The sequence below is a fragment of the Dasypus novemcinctus genome, chromosome 20 (assembly GCF_030445035.2).
Source record: "Dasypus novemcinctus isolate mDasNov1 chromosome 20, mDasNov1.1.hap2, whole genome shotgun sequence".
Lineage (NCBI taxonomy): Eukaryota > Metazoa > Chordata > Mammalia > Cingulata > Dasypodidae > Dasypus > Dasypus novemcinctus.
The window spans coordinates 11,764,933-11,774,650 of record NC_080692.1 but is presented as its reverse complement, the minus strand read 5'-3'; the positions used below and the strand labels follow the sequence as shown (position 1 = coordinate 11,774,650).

General features: G+C 36.4%; 1 pseudogene; it reads right to left on the bottom strand.

The window, feature by feature from the left end:
• Nucleotides 1–300: 300 nt before the first annotated feature.
• The window catches only part of LOC101423473 (apoptosis inhibitor 5-like), a 34,710-nt pseudogene continuing 25,292 nt past the window's right edge, over nt 301–9,718 (bottom strand).

Genomic DNA, 9,718 nt, shown 5'->3' with positions numbered 1-9,718 from the left:
CAAAAAAGAAATTTAGAAAGCAATTCCATTACCTTTAGATATCGACACACCTTTTCCCAGGGCTTTTACGGATTTGCACCTCCATCAAAGTATGTGAAAGTTCTAGCTGCTCTGTACCCTTGCCGTGCTTGGCATTGTCTGCCATTTTCTTTTTAGTGTTGGGTGCATAGTGGTGTCTCAGTGATTTTATTTTGTTAATTCCCGATGACTAGTGGAATTAAGCACGTTTTCATTTCTTTTTTCCATTTGGATATCTTCTTTGTGAAATGCTGGTTCAAGTATTTTTGTCCATTTTCTTCTTTACCAGTCTGTTAATTTCTTCTTCTTCTTCTTCTTCTCCCTCTTCTCCTTCTTCTCCTTCTTCTCCTTCTTCTCCTTCTTCTCTTCTCCTTCTCCTTCTTTTCCTTCTTCTTTTTCTTCTGTTGTGGGTTTACATGAAAAGTTTTAAAGGTCATGAAGGGTGATTCTTCTGACTTCGTTCTTCTTTTTCAAGATATTTTTGGCTATTCATGTCTCCTTACCCTACCAAATAAATTTGATGATTGCTTTTTCCATTTTTGAAAACAAGGCTACTGGAATTTTGATTGGGATTGCATTGAATCTGTACATCATTTTGGGTAAAATTGATATCTTAATGATATTTAGTCTTTCAATCCATGAGCACGAAATTGTCCTTCCATTTATTTAGGTCTTTTTTAAAATTTCTTTTAGCATTGTTTTATAGTTTTCTGTGTACAAGTCCTCTACATACTTGGTTAAATTTATTCCTAGATATTTGATTTTTTTAGCTGCTACCGTAAGTGGAACTTTTTTCTTGATTTTCCCCTTAGCTTTCTCATTTCCAGTGTATAGAAACATTACTGCTTTCAGTGTGTTGATCTTCTACCCTGTCAGTTTGTTGAATTTGCTTATTGGCTAGTAGCTTTGTTGTAGATTGTTCAGGACTTTCTATATATAGTATCAGGTCAACTGCAAATAGTGGAAGTTTTGTTTGTTCCTTTCCAATTTGGATACTTTTTATTTCTTTTTCTTGCCTCACTTCTCTGGCTAACTTGCAGGACAATGTTGAATAACAGTAAAGACAGTGGGCATCCTTGTCTTGTTCCAGATCTTAGAGGAAAAGCTTTCAGTCTTTCACTACTGAGAATGATGCCAGCTGTGGGTTTTTCATATATGCCCTTTATCATCTTGAGGAAGTTTCTTCCTATTCCTACTTTCCTAAGTGTTTTTAATCGAGAAATGATACTGGATTTTGTCAAAGGCCTTCTCTGCAATGCTCATGTAGTTTCCCCCTTCATTTTGTTAATGTGTTGTATTACATTAATTGATTTTCTTATGTTGAACCACCCTTGCATACCTGGGATGAAACCACTTGATTGTGGTGTATAATTCTTTTAATGTGCTGTCGGATTCAATTTGAAAGTATTTTGTTGGATATTTTTGTATCTCCATATATCTGAGAAAGTGATCTGTAATTTTCTTTCCTTGTAGTGTCTTTATCTGACTTTGGTTTGAAGGTCATGTTGGACTCATAGAATGAATTAACTAGTATTCTCTCTTCTTAACTTTTTTGGAAGAGTTTTATCCGAATTGGTGTTAACTCATCTTGGAATGCTTGGTAGAATTCACCTGTGAAGCCATCTGATCCTGGGCTTTTCTTTGGGTTTTTATGAGTGATTCAATCTCTTTACTTGTAGTTGGTCTGCTGAGGTCTTCTGTTTCTTCTAGAGTTAGTGTAGGTTCTCCACTACTTGGGTCCCTGTACCTGGATATGCTTGTGGTTCTAACTCACTACTGTTGAGTTCCTTTGTACTCTGTGCTCCCAAGACAGACCCTGGCTGCTGCCTCTGGAGAATTTCCAAACTTTGCAAGGGATCTAGTGCAAGGGATGGAAATTTCCTACCTGATATTTTTCTCTTTTTTTTATTCAACATTTGTGGAGACCTTCTGCATCTCTACCATCCTCCACAGTTCTAAGCATGTGCAATTTGTCTTTATACTCACTGCATCTCTGGGGAAGTTTTTTTCTGGGGATGCCTTATGTCACCATGTTGATGATGTCATCTCCTCTAATAAAACTTTTTAATTCGTATGCATGTTGGAGATTTTCTACTAACCCTTTTCTTAGACACCCCTACATTTCTTAAATAGACATTTAATTGCTGTTTGAGAGACAATTAAACTTTAAAATAACACACTAATACCAAAAAGACAGTAAAAAAGGAGAAAACATATATAGCATTAAATTGTAATAGAATGAACATTGAACAGGCTTTGGAGGCTGCCAGTTCTAATCCAGACTCCACATTAATCTGCAATCTGATTGTAGATGAGTACTTTATTAGTTTTCTTATCTTTAAAAGGTTGGTAAACTTTGTTATCTATTTCTTGGGGCTTTTATGAAAGAAAACTAATAAAGCCCCCAAAGTACGAAAGCACTTGGCAGAAATAAAAGTTCTATATAAAGGAAGAGGAGAGCAGTGACTGATTAAAAGAGAAGCTTTCAACTCTGATTTACACCCCAGTGAAATGGAAGATAATGTCAAGGATAGCAGGCAAAGGAGCTCATTAAAGAAAACCAGGAACCATCTGTTTTTGGGATTTGTAAAATTGTGAGTAAACTCAAAGTACAAAATTAATTGTCACTATAATTAGTTGATGGAAAACCATCCATATTTTCCTAAATTATACATATTAAGCACCCATAAATAGTTCTTGATTTATAAATATATCAATGCTAATAAGTAGTATGTACCAAGGTCATAAACTCTCAATATATTTAGTAATTTTAGACACTGGTATATTGTAATATGGCAAGAATAGAAATTGTACAAATGTTCTGATACAGGACTATATATAATATTGTCCTTTATAGGGAAAGTTGCTAGTTAAAGGCTAAAGGACAGCTAGAGGAACAGTCTATCAATCAATCAAACAATAATTGAATTCCTCCTATGCCCTGGCATTGTGCAAACACTGTAGGCCATCTTATCTACATGGCACGTGAAGGCATAAACATTAAAAATACAAGATAACATGTAATTGAAAATGAACTTGCATGGTACAGTCAAATGATGTAATGCTTCAGAAATGGAAAGTGTTCCAAGCAGAAGGATTAAGCAATTCGAAGCGATAAAGTAAAGGTATATATGATAACATTGATAGATCTTATAAAGGAGAGCTTTGAATTAAAAAAATAAGGAAAAGAATACCGCAAGTGCAATACCACTTATGTATAGGAAAAGAAAAGGACTACAGGAGTGGAACTTAAGATAAAAAGAAAAAATAATAATAGCCTGTTCCTGTATGAATGAACATGATAACAGATCATGACCTAAGACAATAGTGCATAATCAGAATACCTCCGTTTAAATCCTGGATCTGCCACCTAATTGACTGCGTAACTTAAATTGGACAAGGTGCTTAATTTCACTGTTGCTTCAGTTTCCTCATTTCCAAATTAGAGTTTACCATAATACCTACGTCATAGGAGTGCTGAGAAAATATCTAGTGCTTGACAGATAATTTCAGCTATTGCTGTGACCTCTGTGATGAACTGTCCAGAATCTCTGGAGGACTGAATGATGTTTTCCTCTAGCTGCTAGGATTGCTGCAGGCGGAAACCTCTCAGCTGTCAGCCCCTTTTGGGAATTGCCTTGTGATGACAATTGCCTCACTCAAGGTTGGCCTCACTTCTTGGAGCAGCTTACATCCAATGAGTGAGAATACAGATGCCTTGTTCCTTTGGAGACCACTCTAAAGGACCACCTTAGCTCCAGAGCCATTACCGCCCACCTTCTTTCTCTTCCCAGTCCTGCCTCCTCCCCTGCCCCTTTGTAGATGCTCATTTTGAGAATACTCCCAAATGAAGTCCCCATAGTCAAGTCTCTTTCCTAGAGTCTGCTTCCCAAGGAACTTAATATGTGACAACTATTTTTATCTGATACAAATGTCTAGTTCAATTTTCTGCATCTAAGGGTTCAAATTAAAGAAAGAAACAAAAATAAAGTGAAAGGAGGAGAGATAAAAGAAGAAATGAGAACATAAGGAATCAGTCACCAAGATAAGAAGCAGAGTTCACAAAGAACCAAATAGAACTTTTGCAATTCAAAATATGTATGTTCAAAGAAATTAAAACCCAATAAGCAAATTAAAAAGTGGCTTAGAAGCAGCTGAAGGAAAAAACACCTGGAAGAGGGATATGAGTAAAGTATCCAGAATGTAGAACACACACACACACACACAAACAGAAAATCTAAAAAGAGGTTAAAAGTTGTGAGATTAGAAAAAGGTTTGGCATACATTTTTTTTTAATTATTTATTTATTTATTTTTTTAAATTACGTTATGAAAAATATGAGGTCCCATTCAACCCCACCGCCCCCGCCCCCCACTCCCCCCACAGCAACACTCTCTCCCATCATCATGACACATCCATTGCACCTGGTAAGTTCATCTCTGAGCATCACTGCACCCCATAGTCAATGGTCCACATCATAGCCCAGACTCTCTCACGTTCCATCCAGTGGGCCCTGGGGGGATCTATAATGTCCCGTAATTGTCCGTGAAGCACTATCCAGGACAACTCCACGTCCCGAAAACGCCTCCACATCTCATCTCTTCCTCCCGTTCCCCACACCCAGCAGCCACCATGGCTACCGTTCCCACACCCATTCCACATTTTCTCTGTGGACATTGGATTGGTTGTGTCCATTGCACATCTATGTCAAGTGAGGGCTTAGATTCCATATGGGTACTGGATGCACTCCTCCCGCTTCCAGTTGTAGACACTCTAGGCTCCATGTTGTGGTGGTTGACCTTCTTCAACTCCATGTTAGCTGAGTGGAGTAAGTCCAATAAATCAAAGTGTAGGAGCTGAAGTCTGTTGAGGCTCTGGGCCTGGGTGTCATATTATCAGACCAGAGATTCAAATCCCCTACATATATCTTAAACCCAGCACTGACTACAATTCCAATAAAGTAGCATGCAAGTCTTGTGAAAAGAGATCCCCTCTGAGTCCAATTCCATCACGCAGAAACACCAGCTCCAAAGAAGGGCTATCTGTCGTGGCAGTGAACCCCTTCTGCCATGACCATAGAACCCGTGGGTCTCTTTATCCCTCAAAAGAACCAATACCTGGGGTTGTATCTACCTTATCTGTCTCTTAGACTCTGTTCAGTTGTACATAGGGGTATTCCTTCTGACAACCTCCAGACTCTTTTTTAGAGACTCACAGCCTTATAATCTCATTTCTCCTTTCCATTTCCCCCTTACATTAGGTCAAACAGCTTCCCGAAGTCATGTCATTATATGTAGACAGGTATATTCTGCTGTTCTGCATTGAATCTTTAATTCAAGGTCATTTTCTAGTTGCTTCTTCAGCTGGTATGTGGTAGTGATCCCTCGGTGCCAGGGAGGCTCATCCCCGGGTGTCATGTCCCACGCTGGGGGGAATGCATCGCATCTACATGCTGAGTTTGGCTGTGAGAGTGGCCACATTTGAGTAACATGCAGGCTGTCAGGAGGAAACCCCCAGGCACAATGCTACTCTAGGCCTTGTTCTTATTGCAGGTGTATAGGCTCAAAAGTGTAACCATTAGTATCACGAGCCCACTGTTGGGCCCTCCTTCCTTCCTGGTTCTTGCCGTTGCACCTGGAGGATTGGCATACATTTTTTAAAACTAGGCCAGTAGAAAGAATTTTATGGGAAATGGGGAAAGAACAGAGCTTGCTGAGAAATGGAAGAGAAAGATGGAACTACACGCCCAGATTTGGTACTGGCGCCTCTAGGCAGAGAAAGCCGTGGCACTCATCTTTAGGAAAAGGAATTCAAAAGGAAAGAATAGAGAATGGGAAAAGGCAATCTTGAAAAAGATAATGGTTATAATTTTAAAATATGATGAGCAGTACAAATATTTAAAATATATTCTCCATACCTAGGCATCTAATGGTTAAGATGAAAAACACCAAAACACCAAAAAAAAAAAAAAATCTTAAAAACAATCTTCAGGAAAGACAGATAGGATAGATTTTCTAAAATACCAAAATAGAAAAGATTATACTGACAGCAGACTTCTCAAAAAGCAACAATCCAGAAAGCAGCAGCATAACATCTTTTTAGCATTGAGGGAGAATTACTTATTTGAGAATTCTATATCCAGCTGTTCTATCATTCAAGAGTGAGGGCAAAATAAAGATGTTCTCAGACTGAGAGACAACTATTCACATACCTCACCTGACAGATCCTTTGAGAATGATTTTAGGAACTAAGAAATTAAACCCAGAAGATAGTTGTGGAGGGCTGACCTGCCTGCAATAAGAATTTTTTTATTCAGATGAAATTCATATAACATAAAATCAACCAATTAAAAGTGAACAATTCAATGGCATTTAAAATATTTGTGATTTTGTGCAAACAGCAATAAGCAATTATTTATCCAACAAATTGATAATCATGTGGGTAAATTTGGCTATAAAATCAATAATAAAAACAATACCATAATGAATGATTTCAGAGTGTTAATGATAAGAAATAGATAAATGGATCAATGTAAAAAGAAGAGAGAACCTAAAAGCAATATATATAAATATAGGAATGAGTGTTTGGAATATGGTCTAGAAAGCATTACAAATCAGCCACGTAAAGATAGATTGTCTAATAAATGGTTCTGAGACAATAAACTCTCCAAACAGAGAAAAATGTCCAGCTCATGTGAGAAGGTCACAATATTTTAAAAAGCTTTAAACACTTAGGAAACAATGTAGAAGAGTATATTTATGGTACTAGATGAGGGAACAATTTCTTCAAAAGCACAAAATATAAAGAAAAAGTTTGAAAGATTTGGATCGCTCTGCATGTCACGAACTTAAAAATATAAGCAGCAATTTAAAGAGGGAAACTGAATGGACAATAACCATATGAGAAGATGCTCAAACTCTAAATTAAATGGGAAAATTTTAACTAAACAATATGATACCCTTTCACACATACAACATTGGCAACGAGGTAGAAGTCTGTTTGCACCATATGTTGTTGGGTATGTGGTAAAAAGGATTTCATATAATGTTGGAGAGAGCTGTACATTAGCATAACCACTTTGGAGAACAATTCTGGAATACCTAGTTAGGTAGAATATACACACAATTTTTTTTTTTTTTACCTTCAATTCTATTACTATTTCCCAAAGAGAAATTCTTGGGATTGTACAGATGGAGTTATGTAAACACTTGAGCACTGCAGAATTAAAATCAATAGTAAAAAAATAGAAATACTTAGCTGTCCATCAATGATGGAGTGAATAATCTTTGTTTTGGAAAATCATATAGTATTTAAAAGAAATCCAGTATATCAAAATGAATTAATATGGATACATTTCAAAACATGATGTAAAGCAGATAAAGTAATTTTTATAAAAGATTATGTATGGCTTTTATACAAATTTTTGAGCTTTGTAAACCATTTTGTGTGTTACTTGTGAATAAGTACCATGATAGAAAATCCAAATTAAGAATTGGACAGGTAGTCCCATGTGGTTATCTCTACCTAGAGAGAGAGGTAAATGGATGAGATGAAGGTGTTGGTCTTTTGCTGTTATCTCTAACTCTTTATCTAAAAAAAAGTGAAAAGAGAAAGGAATAAGAGAAATAAAGAAAGTTGAAGCAAACATGGCAAAATGTTAATGTCTTTTTTGGTGTTAGATAAGAGACTTCTTATTATAAATACATGTACATATGTTTCAAGCATTTCATAATTAAAAATAAAATAAGTAAAAGGATGATGTACATTTTTCCTATATCAGGTTTGCCTATTTTATTCTCCCACAATGGTAATGTTTCTATATATTTAAATTCTAATCTCAATGATCTTCTTTATACTTCATCTCTAGATGGTAGATTTCCACACAAGTATACTCCTTCATCATGTAAAAACCCACCACACTTTCCTTTTTAGTAGATATTTTCTTTTAAAAAGTACTTTTTTAGTGCCCATTTATAAACATAAAACCCATATTTAGTTTGTTTCCTGCATTCTACATATAACATTCATGTATTGTTCCTGACAAGGTTTCTATGGTAATCTCCACTTTGTTGATTGCTTTCCAAATCACTCATTTTGTCCACAAAATCTGTTCCCAGTGTTCTTGTTTTTCTTTTTTCTTCTTGATTCCTTACTCTCTGCTCCACTAATTTGGGTTATATTCGTTTCAATGGCATCTTTCCATTTCTGGTGAAGCATTTCCCCCTTTCAGTTTGGTAAAATAAACATCTTTTTCCAGTCTATCTTTAAATTATATGATTTTAACATGTGATATACATTGGAAATCTTCCTTCCAGCAAGAAAGTTATGACAGTTTAATATAGAAAACAAACAGTTGGTTATTAATATTAGTATCATTGATTTGTTACTAATTCTATCTTTTCTGCATTCAAGCTCTATAATGAAAGAAAAATATACACCTTGTACCTTCAGGTTTCTGTGACATGACCTGAACTTTAAAGTCTTAAGAGATGCAATATAGATCTCTTCTAAATATATCATTTGTTCCTACATGAATCAGCAGAAGAGGGTAATGCTCACTGGCTGATCATATTCTGAAGGTTTTCCATCATGGCTTGTATACTTGCTCTAGGAAGATGGCATGCCTCCAGTTTACTTAACCAGAACTATATATATTCATCTCTTTCCCCACTAAATAGGGGGTTGCTTTTTCCTCTGGAATACTAATATCCTTTGTCATAACTGCTAGCAACCACGGAATTGAGTGTTCAATGAAACAAGGAAGGGTAATTTCTTAAGAATACCATAGTCATCCTTAAGAAGAGGAAGGGTGGTGAATTAGAAAGCTCACTGGGTGAAAAATCAGATATACAGGATTTGGTCCCATTCTATTACTGTAGATAAAATGAGAAATCAACCTCATTTAAAAATAAAATCCCAAGTATTAAAAAGAAATTTTGCACTTCCTAGAGACTAATACAGCCTATATCCGCATTAGATATCCCCCTTTTCTCTTCCTCTATGTCCAGCCAACACACAAAGATCCACATATTTACTCTTCTTTGCCCTTAGAAGCACTTTAAGCGGGAAAGTTTGATAAGCATGGGTATATGTAAAAAATGTCTTATAAACTACAAACTTGTATGTACTAAATTAAAGTGGATGAGCAGAAGAAGCCAGTCCACCAAGATGGTGGCACAAGATGCTCCAAGGTGCTGTTCCTCTGCAACATCTTTGAACAACAAGCACAAAGTGGCAGAGCATCTTCTTCAACACCCTGGAAGACAGTTAAAGTGTTATGGCACCAAGGTGACAGAGTCAGTGCCAATTCATAACCATATCAAACTGCCACACTCCACCCTCTGAATTCCAAAAAGACAGAAACCTTATATTAGTCACAATGCAAGTACTAAATCATATCACAACCATTTTAAAGAAAGACAGTTTGTCTTGGGGCATAGTCCTGTCTGCTATAGACCTCTGAAACTTACAGAACAATTTATCTGTTTCCAATACACAAAAGGACAGATGTAGGATAAACATTTTCATTACACTAAGGAGAAATTGGGAGGGAAACCTGAGTCATGGGTCCTCTACAGTTCAGTAAACCTGCAGGACATCCTCCATTCGATTTCAAAGTCTGAGAGTCATTCTTAAGATGATGGTTTCTTCTCCTTGGGGCCTTATGGAAACTCACCCTTTCCACATGCTTCCCCAAAAG